The 12,352-nt window shown below is 36.2% G+C and overlaps 1 long non-coding RNA gene across 1 annotated transcript in view; it reads right to left on the reverse strand.

Annotated features, from left to right (window-relative positions):
• Positions 1-3,064, reverse strand: part of LOC107748855 (uncharacterized) — a 7,964-nt gene extending 4,900 nt beyond the window's left edge. The window contains exons 1-2 of the long non-coding RNA XR_001640969.1: positions 2,947-3,064; positions 2,084-2,210 (exon numbers count right to left, since the gene is read on the reverse strand). This is a non-coding gene — a long non-coding RNA (uncharacterized LOC107748855). The remainder of the gene's footprint in view (positions 1-2,083; positions 2,211-2,946) is intronic.
• Positions 3,065-12,352: the final 9,288 nt, after the last annotated feature.

Raw genomic sequence — 12,352 nt, forward strand, 5'->3', positions numbered from 1 at the left:
TTATTTGATATGATATATATATATATATATATATATATATATATATATATATGATATAGCCTAAAAATCACAGTTTTCAGAAAAATACAAAATTAAAACATTTTTAAATACCCCTTAGATCTGCTCAAGCACTCCATTGGGTGTACATACTCCTTGTTGGAAATCACTGGTCTAGGTGGATCCAAGCAAATTGTAATGTTGCTAGGTTACAGGATGCAATATAAACAGAAATGCACTCTGTATTCTGTAATATTGTTAACACATTTACCTGATTTTAGTACTTAATTATAGTACATTTTGGCACTGTTTTGTAAACAAGTTGATGCCAAGTTGATTCCTAAATCAGAGGAACCAATGCACCGCAAGACAACCTTCAAGACATAGTGTCACTGATTAGATTTTACATCCGGGGTTGAGTCATGTGACTCTGAACCACTGTGACTGACTCAATATTAGATAATCAAATTACAGCTTGCTGGGCAATAATCCTGATTAGCGTACCGTGTTACAATCTGACAGTATTAACAAAAGTAACCTCTCTGCAGTGAAGGGGAAGGAAGACATAGAACACTAGCACATGCAAATTGATTACATACACATGATTCATAGCTCACCAGGCAACGGCTATTGACAAAAAAAAATGTAAATACTGATTTTGCTCTCTCTAGCTCTTTAGAGACTCCTGACATTTGGCAAACCCTGACCTAGAGGCATATCCTTTAGGGACTGAGAGCTTAAAACTGTGGTAGAGGTCACCTGGGCCTAGTTCATCAGCTTGGTACGCCACAACACTATTGCAGTACTGCACATTCATTGTTTTTCTGGCCTTTTACAGTAAGTGCACACCACAGCTTAAACAAAATTATAGGTTAGACTAAATGCAATGATGAAATAAAGCCACATGGGATTTAATGTAACATTAATGTAAATAAAACAAATCATTTTCCTGAAACAAAAACACCAAAGTTCAAAAGTTTGGAGTCAGTAAGATTTTACTTTCATTTAGCAAGGATTCGATAAATTTATCAAAAGTGACAGTAAAAACTTTCTTACAAAAGATCTATTTCAAATATTTTTTTAAACTTTCTATTTATCAAAGAATCCTGAAGAAGAAAAAAAAATCAGTTTTTAAGCAGCAAAACTGTTTTCTACGTTGATAAGAAATGTTTCTTGAGCACCAAATCAGCATATTAGAATGATTTCTGGAGGATCATGTGAAACTGAAGACTGGAGTAACGGCTGCTGAAAATCAGCTTTGTCATTACAAGAATAATTTTTTTTACATTTTAAATATTTTAAAATAGGAAACAGTAAGTTTTAAAATGCAATATTACTGTTTTCACTGTATTTTTAGTAAATGCAGCCTTAAACAACTTTTAAGAAACTAGAATTATTCCAAACTTTTTACCAGTAGGGTGAGCGTGATTTCACCAAGTACAACATCCTTGTTGATCCTGGAACAACATTCCAATCAACCAGTCAGAATTGAAGGATAACTTAGGATTGAAGGATTGATTTAGGCTTATGATCAGGGTTAGGTGCTTCTACACCCTTGTTAATCAGCTATCATTTCACACTGATTTTAGGAATAAATTATGGGTAGGGTTAGGTTTAGGGGTAGGGATTGGGTTAAGTCTATATTTTTGGACAGTAATTTTGATCCAGGAACATGTCTTACTTGGCAAAATCACAGCGACTAATAATACTCCCTCTTTTCCTGGACACTTCCGTCTGTGGAATAAATGAATCATGGCTCACTGTGAGCATTTATACAATGTCATCGGTAACTGAAAACGTTTGCTTTTCCATGATTCAGCATCTACTGGACAGTGTCAAAACAAGTCAAATACGGCCACATTAGCCAGCGCTACAATAAATGAGTGCACCTTCAAAAGCTGAAATATGGGCCAAAAGATTTTGCTTTACATGCCAACACTTTATACTTTTTCAGCATTTATTTAAAAATGTTTTCTGACAGTATCAAACAACATCTTGTTCCCACACATGTGCAAGAACTTTCCCTATCACGATTTGCACTGACTGAACGCATAAACAATAAAGCTTCTGGGAGCAGGTGCACTACCTGTAGGCATTTTTGGATGCAGGCCGAGGGTCAAACTTCAAGAAGATGATGCACATGAGGAGGTTACTGATGGCAGGAGTTTTCAATCTCAGTGAGGTCAGAGGTCAGAGCTGGGACGTGCTATGTGCTAGACGAACAGATGAAAGAGAGAATAAGACAATGAATTTTGGATGAGAGACAAAAGCTGTGCTTGTAAGCACAGGGGACAACCTTGAAGGGGATCAATCAAACTATTCCAGCAACAGTTCTCGCATCTAACAAAACTCAATCTGAGGATAAAATGAAACAGTAATCGAATAGAGAAACGGTATTAATATTTCAGACCACATGGTAACAATACAACCATGGTCTCCTAAATATCTTACTAAACATATTGTGCTGAACAGCAATGAAGACATGAAATACACATTTGTTGTGATGTGGAACTAATCGATATTGAAGAACATTGTAGAATCCAGCCGCTTTACACTGAAAACATCTTGGCTTATGAACACAGACATGAAAACAGTCATACACCGTCACGTCACAAATCATATCTTGCACTATTTTGGCATAATCTGAGAGTGTTCAGATACATAGGTAACAATAAGCGGTTTAAGATAATATTATGTGTATAAATGTATGCTATTAGACATAGATTAACTAGCTGTCTTTGATCCCCAGTGTGCTTCATTCATAGAGAATGATCCAGTAGGTTTAAAGTCAGGCTTGTGTCAACTGAGAGATGCAGTCTGACAGCAGGCTAGCAGTAGCCTAACAACCTTGCTAACCGGTCGGATAACTTGAAGATAGACAGCTAACAAAAACGAAATCGAACTGGTTTTCTCTTTCGTTTATAACAGGTTATGTGATATGTTACTTACGGATCCATGTGTTGTCAATGATCACAATTCATTCATTGTGCCGCTACTGTGAGAGGCAACTTAGAGCACAGGAGGCTAACACACTGTACAAAGGGCTAAACCAACTTCGCATTGACGTCTGTAGAGAAGTCCGGCGCTGATTGGCTAAAACCAGACCTGAAAACGAGGACAGGACCGCCCACAGCATTGCAACCGTTCACAAAACAGTTTATGTTCTTTGTTCAAACATAATCTCATTTAGAAGTTAATAGAAACTGAACCCGGATCAGAATCCTAGTTTCTGGACTATTCTGATTATTGTTTATTAAATATGCAAATAATATTCAATATGATTAAATTAATACATATTGATTCAATATTCCATTATAAAAGACAGATATAGACAGATTAATAATAACTCATTAGTCCGTGTACCATCATTCTATCATTCTTCAATCATTCTATATCTGTATGGTGTAACCTGCTGAGGTGGAGAAAATCAAAATAAAGTGAGGGAAAAAGATATTAATAATAATATAATCAGTTGTTATATTGGAGCAAGAATGAACTAAGTTTACAATTTTTGTCATCGATTTGAATTCCAACACTGTTGTTATTGAATATGATTATTATGGAAGAGATTTGTTGACAGTGATGTAATCATTGAAAATGAAGGCATTCACCAATAAACAAGGGTATCTTTAATTATATTTCAAACAATACTGATACTATACTCTCAAATAATACCACTCTTTATTATATTGCCAATGATATTAAAACTGCATCTAATATATGACAACCAAAGAATAGGAGTAAACTGACTACCCCCTCATTATCTTATTGGAAGTAGAAATAATAGAAATTAAAGAATTATTATTTTAGATTATAACAGTGATATATATATATATCACTGTTATAATCTAAAATTATAATTCTTTAATTTCTATTATATATATATATATATATATTATTGATGCTGATGTACACTTTATAGCCTGCTACTGATGTTTGCTAATTTATTCTTTTTTTTTTTCAGTTTTGCTTGTTCAGTATACATGGATTTGTCTATTTAAAAACGTTGCAATATTTCTGTAGAGTGTGTACGAGAGAGATGCGCTGTAATCAGTGCACTTGTAGTAGTGTGCAAAGCCAGCCTTGGAAGAATCCAATAACACTGAGAGGGTTTTTGTTGTCTACACTGGAAAGCATCGTCGCATTTTACAAGTCCCGTTTTTACAATTAAGCTGAGGCATTTCCTTTGAATAATCACACGACTGATTCGAAAAAGTAAGCAGTGATTTTTTTTTCGCGGAGATGCTTGAAGCTAATCGTGGAATCATCCGCTGATACAGTTGACAAGTTGAACGAGTGTGCTGCTGCTGCTGCTGTCCCTACAACTCACTCACAGAGAGCAGACAGGTAAGATTCTTCTTCGCCGCTATATCCTTTATCTATATGATCATTTAAACTCGACATTTAGAAACTTACTTCGCAACCCCAAAAGGCTACCTGTGTACTACTACTGCATTCGCGTTCACTCGTATCTCAACTGATCGAGCGATTCGCGTATTTACTCTCTTATCAATTGAGAGCAGTTGCTTGGTAGTAGTTACACATACATTTAGCTCTAGTGCGTTTGTAGATGTCTCATCATGAGCGTTTACTTTAAAGCATTTGAAAATGCATCACTTGTCTACAATTGATATGTATCTACGTTGTTTTGAGGCACGCGCGTCATGCTTGATAGTAACACGCGCGCACAATGAGCTGCTAGTGAAATGCAGCCCTTTAATTTGACCGTGGTCGTTTTGATTATGATTATGATGCAGAAGGAAGCGTTTATCAGTGTTCTCACACCCAGAGCAGCAAATTAAGGGGATTATTTGGAATAATGCGCACAAATCTAAATAAAGTGTTTCTGATTTGGTTACACATGAGGACTGAATTGACCATTTAAAATACGACCCGAGGCTTCGGCATCTGTCAGAAAGGGTGATCCTGTCAGTGCATATGATACAATTTCAGTTGTAGCAAAGATACCGTGCTACTGGCAGAGTTGGTTCATTTTATGCATCAAGTAGAGTAGTCACGATCTTTAATAACTGCTTTTTATTTTATTGTTTAATGGGACTTGTCTGGGCAAGTAATTTCTTTGGGGATCATCCTGTTTGAATGAAATTGTACGTTTTGGCACATCTACTGACTGAATCCCACAGGTCTACATTTACTGTAGCGATTTAAAATGTGTTGCAGCTGAAGTTCATCAAATATAAAGGACTTGCACTGACATTGTTACACAGTGTCACTTAAACCCTAAATGAACGTAATCATGGGTTTTTCACACTGTTCACACTTCAAGCTGCCTTATTAATGAATCATGGGTAGTCATCATATGTTTGAAAATTTCACACTGTACTGTACAATTGGTAAACAGCGGAAGAACGTTCTTATTTGCATATTCATGAGTCAGTAACGCTGATTTTGATCAGAAGTTGTTGTGCGTCAGAAAGGGTGATCCTGTCAGTGCATATGATACAATTTCAGTTGTAGCAAAGATACCGTGCTACTGGCAGAGTTGGTCTTGTTATATTTTATGCATCAAGTAGAGTAGTCACGATAACTATAACTGCTTTTTATTTTATTGTTTAATGGGACTTGTCTGGGCAAGTGATTTCTTTGGGGATCATCCTGTTTGAATGAAATTGTACGTTCTGGCACATCTACTGACTGAATCCCACAGGTCTACATTTACTGTAGCGATTTAAAATGTGTTGCAGCTGAAGTTCATCAAATATAAAGGACTTGCACTGACATTGTTACACAGTGTCACTTAAACCCTAAATGAACGTAATCATGGGTTTTTCACACTGTTCACACTTCAAGCTGCCTTATTAATGAATCATGGGTAGTCATCATATGTTTGAAAATTTCACACTGTACTGTACAATTGGTAAACAGCGGAAGAACGTTCTTATTTGCATATTCATGAGTCAGTAACGCTGATTTTGATCAGAAGTTGTTGTGCACGCGACCTGTTTTGGTAACGCGTGTGTGGTAAAAATTAGTGCTGTCAAACGATTAATCGCGATTAATCGCATCCAAAATAAAAGTTTTTGTTTACATAATATATGTGTGTGTACTGTGTATATTTATTATGTATATATAAATGCACACATTCATGTATATATTTAAGAAAAATATGTTATATTTCTATATTAAAGGGGTCATATGATGTTGCTAAAAAGAACATTATTTTGTGTATTTGGTGTAATGAAATGTGTTTATGCGGTTTAAGGTTCAAAAAACACATTATTTTCCACATACTTTACATTATTTTTTCTCCTCTATGCCCCGCCTTTTTGAAACGCGTCGATTTTTACAAAGCTCATAGGTCTGAAAAGCGAGGTGTGCTCTGACTGGTCAGCTATCCAGTGCGTTGTGATTGGACGAATTCCTCAAGCATGTGACGGAAATGTTACGCCCCTACCATACTGTGATGCCCTGTCCTTAGGTATCATTACTGCAACAGGTATTCATTTTATGTTGATTTAATAAATGAAAAATTTGTATTTTGATTTTAAATGCATGTGAAAAATATATATTATGTTCTTTCGGGTTTAACCACATCATTTTGAAAATACTGTATGTCAGATTTTTATAAAATATAAAAAATATAAAATATAAAAACTCTTTAAATTAGGGCTGCACACAGAGCCGTTGTTCACCGACAAGCTGCGCAAAATATGATTGTACTGCATAATAAATATACACAATACACACACATACTGTATATTACATAAACAAAAACTTTATTTTGGATGCGATTAATCGTTTGATAGCACTAGTAAAAATGGGAAAGCTAGACACTGAATCTAAACGGCATTTGGAAGTTTCTGCGACTATACAAAACACATAAATGTTTAATAAGGTAAGCGCTGTTTAGTTTATGATTGGGTGGACGTTGCTAGCTAAAGACTGTAACCAGGTGTTCACACTGTAATGTTCTAAACTATTCTTGACATTGCAATTCGCTGCAGAACCATACTCATGGTATTCATAACCTAGTTTTTTCGGCCCTTTCTCACCAAGAATGATATGGTAACTGTAAAAATAAGCGTTCACACCAATAAACGTTGTTGTTTGTAATACCTTATGTTTACAATAAAAGCGGCGCATGTCCTGTGAACATAATTGTTGAGGACTTTAAAGTTGTCTGTCAGTGTTTTGTTTTATTTTATTTTATTTTTTAATAAATCTGCTGAAAAAAATCGTTTGAAAACATAGCTGGTGAGATGTTTTGTAGTGTAATGTGCATTAGCAGTAGGTCTATCTTATGAATTAATGTAAACAACTGTCATTATCGATTTTAAGGTTATACTTGTATACATTTCTGAGACTTTCACTTAATAAGCAATGTGCAAGTGCAAATCACACTAATAGGTGAGGTGAGAATGCAGCATGTTCTTTAACCCTTTACCCTTTAGTTAGGCCTGATGTGATGTGTAAGCACAACCCTCTTTGGCATGTTGGCTAATTACTACTCATCTTTACTTTGAAGTGCATGTACATCTTATTTACTTGCTGTAATATTTTATTGACAAGGCCCAGTGTCGTACTGATGACATGTTAACATAATTCTCAGAAATATTAAAGTTTCTCTGTTCTTTAAAACTCTCTTACCCCAGCTGAGATGAGGAGCTTGTTAAATTAGGCTGCGCTGTCATTCATGGCACATTGAGCAGCTTTGCTTGTCAGGAGAATTTCAGCTCTATGCAAAGAGCTACCCTTTGTTCCATTTTATAATTTAAATAAGTTGTACATGTTTTTGAAAACTTTGTTTTAATGTGATTCAAGGATGGTCAAAGTCATTCCGTTGCTTCTTTCATCAGGAGGAGACTTTGGTGCATTTATATAGATTCATAAAACAACAAAACAGTGTTGCAAAGCAGGCCAGTGGGAAGCATACTGTATGTTTGTGTTTTTATTGCTCTTCAGCATTTTGCAGTTCATCACATTGTAATGTTGCTTTAGTCAGATGGATGAGAGATGACAGAGCTGAGCTTGAGTTTGCAAAAAGAGCTTTTGTACAGAGAAGACAGGATGAGCCTTGGGGTGCGTTTCCTTTTGGCTGGTAGCTCCCTGTGAAGTAGACTTAACAGAGTATTCGTCCATCTTAAATGAGATGTCAAATTATAGGGATTGTACATGTATATTCACAGTCCGAAGGGCAGCGTAAAGTGCTTGGCGATCAAGCGCACAATACATAGGCTTATTGGAAGTGGGTATTGAACTTTTTTTTTTTTAGATATCAGTAATTTCAGATCTCCTAAAGACACAAAAGTTGTCTAAAATAAACACAGTGATAAAGAGTTGAGAGTCTGGTATGTTTAATCAGCTTAATTCACACCTCGGTGACCTCAGTTTTGGTTTCGAAGCAGTTTTTCATTGGTGAAAATTGTTTTAAATTTATTGTCACTGTTGAAAAGGTTGTGCTGCTTAATATTTTTTATTGAAGCAGTGATACATTTTTTTCAGGATTTCTTACGGATAGTCATTTTTTATATATCAAAGTATGGTATTTATATTTATAAATAGTACATTTATATTAGTTTTTTATATTAATATTCATTTTGTTAAGTGAACTTGTGCTGATATCCTTTGCTTAATGTGTAGTATGCCTTTACTATTCCATGTTGGTTCAACAATTTTCTGTTAAACAAATTAATTGTTAATTTTAGCATCTACAGTTTTGGTCAAAATTTTAAATACACTCTGCAGTATCTGCAAAATGTTAAAGGGGTCATGAACTGCCTTTTTTTACTGTTCTCTGAGGTCCACTTAAAATGTTGTCAAGACGTGTTATGTCATTATGTTGCCAAAACATAATAATTTAGAAGTAATAGGGTATTTTCTGTCCTATTTAACCCCCCTCATCAGAACGCTCTGTTTGAATAGGTGTGGCAGATTGTAGACTCGGAAGTAGGGTTGGGTACCGAAACCCGGTGCCAATATGGCACCGGTACCTATGTAACCGGTATGTACTAGAACTGAATCAGAACGCAGATTTCGGTGCCTCATTTCGGTGCCACTTAAATGCCTGAGTGATCGATTGAAATATTTGTCCTGGTTCTCCGAAATGGACGTAAGAAGCATGGGCGTTGCTAGACAATTTTTAGCGGGGCTATAGCGATTAGCACCATAAACTGTACACAAATTCGTGATCAGAATCAGTCCCCTTTAAATTTCATATGAAAACGGCGGCAGACTTAGTCTCCTCCCCATCTTTCAGCGCGCTCTTCAATCTGCAGACCGGGGCGGTGCAGCGCGAACGGACTCAAACAGAAACAGAGGACACAAGGTGTGTGTTTATTGATAGATTGTTATAATATCTGTATCTGTGCAGTTCTTTGTCATAAATACAGTTTACAAAAGGTCACGAGGGAGCAATCGGTTTCCCATCTACTCGCTTTCGCTGCGTTCACCCCTCATCACACCATAGCTGTTTCCTCCAGCGAAAATCTTCATCCTTTCTTTCCTAATGTTGGGATCAGAAGGAAGGCAATGCAAAGACTGTGTTTTTTCCACAGTACAGCATCTTGTTGTCTTCAGAGCCATATTTATCGTTTGCTTTCTGTAGACCTGCGTTTACCTGAAGAAGTTTAATTGTTCAGGACAAATAAGGGACTCATGAACAACTATCACAAAACAAACAAACAACAACAAAAAATACAGCAGTGGATCATCCAGGTAACAACACAGTAGTGATCGACCGATATTGATTTTTTATAACCGATACCAATTATTTGCATGTTTATGTGCCCGGTAACCGATATGCAGAACTGATATATATTTACTGTTATAAAGTAAATAAATGACTGAGTGAAGTAAGAACATACTTCACTTTGGTTTTTCCTCTTTTCAGTCATCTTAAACACCCACAAGATGGCGGCGTTTATCGGTGAATCCGATATTACAAAACCAATATCCGATTATGGTAAAATGCTTAAATATCCGGAAAAATATCGGTAAATCGATATATCGGTCGATCTCTACAACACAGTAATAAGAATCAAGCGTATGCAAACATTTGAACGGGGTCATTTTTATAAATTCAACCATTATTTTCTCTTGTGGGCTGTATGTAAATGTCTTTTACTTGAAATATCTTATTCAGAAAAAAGAACATGCATTTTGTATGATCCCTCTTATTTTGGTTAAATAATTAACATTTTGCAGATACTGCAAAGTGTATGTACATTTTTGACCACAACTGTACCTTTTATTTTGCCTGTGTGGTCAGTTGCCTTTTGAGGTGCCTAATAAGAGGAACTGTGTGAAGGAACTCTTCATAAAGTGCCTTTTTGATAAACTTTTCATATCTCACTTTTAGAATATGGAAATCTTTGTGAAAGTTTTAGAGTTTGAGCTCTGCTTCAATGGGTAGTCTCTAAAGCTTCTCTTTTTCTCTCGCCTCTCTCGCCTCTCTTTCCATCTTTGTCTTGGCTTTGACTATCAGTCCCCTATAGTTTTTTATTCTTCTTCTTCAGTTCTTTGGAACAATAGCTGTGGAATGTAAGTTCCGCAGTCCCTCCTGCCTGGAACTCATTTCATATGTTAATGAAGTCTTCATTATGTAAGCTTTTCTCTTACTGAATCTCATTTCAGGCTTGCTTATGTTTTGCACGCTCATACACTAAGGCTTTGTTCACACCATACACAAATACAATTTGGTTTTCAAATCCGATCTTTAGGTCTGATGGTCCGCATTTTCATTTTGCATGTGATCCGTTTGTTCAGACAGTGTAGTTAATATCCGGTGTGTCTGCATTGGTTGCTATAGTAATGATGTAAGCATCAGTCAGTGTGATGCCAAGAGAGTAGCTGTCAGCATGCAAAGCGATGGCAGAAAACTGCTCATGTCTATCATGACATCTCGCCGCAGTGCTGAACTCACGAGATGCTTGAGAGAACATAAGAGGCATTTTGCGCACTCATGTGTATATTTTGTTTAAAACCGCTGACTCGTTCACTCATTCACTATTCACTACATAGTGAATGTCACATAGTGAGCAAAAAATGAGTGTATTCGGACAGCCCTGGACAATATTGCATATGTTTTGAATGATATTTAAAAAAGTGCTTGAAATTTGATTTGGCCATTTAGACTGAGATGTGTTAGAAAAAAGGTTTTAAAATATTTTAAAATTGGCTGCCTGCCTGAACAAAGCCAATTAAAAGTGTTGGTTTGTAAATGTATTTAACTGTGTTCAGGGTTTGTAGCTAGTAATGTATCCAAACAGCTGTGGAAAGTGTACCAAAATGTAAGCAAATCGTATCTGTGGCAATAGTCGTACCAAACAATGACCTCATTGTTATACATACATCATGATCGGCATGATAACAGTGAATAGTTTTGTCGGTTTGTTTGACCACCTTTGAATGAAATGGCCATAGGATGAAAAGAAAGGACAGTGAGAGGTTTTCGTGTGAGGGTGAATGACTCTTTATGGCCACACACCTGCTTGATAGCTCTGCTTGCCCCATCTCTCCCAGGCCATTTGGTATGCTGCAAAAATCCACGACTGGGCGATACTGACTCTCCTTGGCACAGTTTGTGGCACCTGCTCTGAATAATCCTTCCTGCTAAATAGCCTTTTTTGGTGGCATTTCAGAGCAGAGACTTGATGTTTCATTGTCCTAAATATCATTAATCTAGGTTTATCAACTCATAAATCATGTAAAAGTGTTTGTGTATGTTTCCAGGATGCAGGAAATTAGTATGAAGAGCACACATTCCTATTGTTTATGCTTCTGTGGGACTGTTTGTTTGATTGAGAAGGTCTAAGAAATGTCAGGCCCACTTTAGGTTGAGGAATGGTGCGAGTATAAAGTTTGCTTCTTTCCCATGTCCTTCTATGTTTTTTTGGTAAATTTTTTATGACCTTTGCTAATAGGGCATTGACTTTGTGACTTTGTACTCCATGCTAATTCCATTTCCACAGTGCTTTGCCAAAGCAGGTTTGATTAAAGACTGTCCCATATTATTGACTTTATGAACATATTGCTCACAATACTAACTACTAATACTAACTACTTTTATTTGATGCACTTGACTGTTACCACTGAACACACAGTCTTTTACCATGGACATTCCCCTCAGATAGCACGAAATCTGCCTCTCCTGAACTAGATATAATGGTGGATATATTTGACATTCAATCTATGTAATTCATTGCCTTTCAGTGGTGTCTTCATGTTAAGCTATAAGCTAATACAGATAATTTTTTTTAAAAATGCAACAGAATATATTTTGATATTGTCATAAACATTTTTCTGTTTGAAAGAATACTGTTCTGAGCACTGTCATTTTAGACTTTCCCAGCTTCACAGTTCTGCTCTTGCACAGCAAAGTCATCGTTCGTCTGTC

This window comes from Sinocyclocheilus rhinocerous, unplaced genomic scaffold (assembly GCF_001515625.1).
Source record: "Sinocyclocheilus rhinocerous isolate Xijiao unplaced genomic scaffold, SAMN03320098_v1.1 scaffold13339, whole genome shotgun sequence".
Classification (NCBI taxonomy): Eukaryota; Metazoa; Chordata; class Actinopteri; order Cypriniformes; family Cyprinidae; genus Sinocyclocheilus; species Sinocyclocheilus rhinocerous.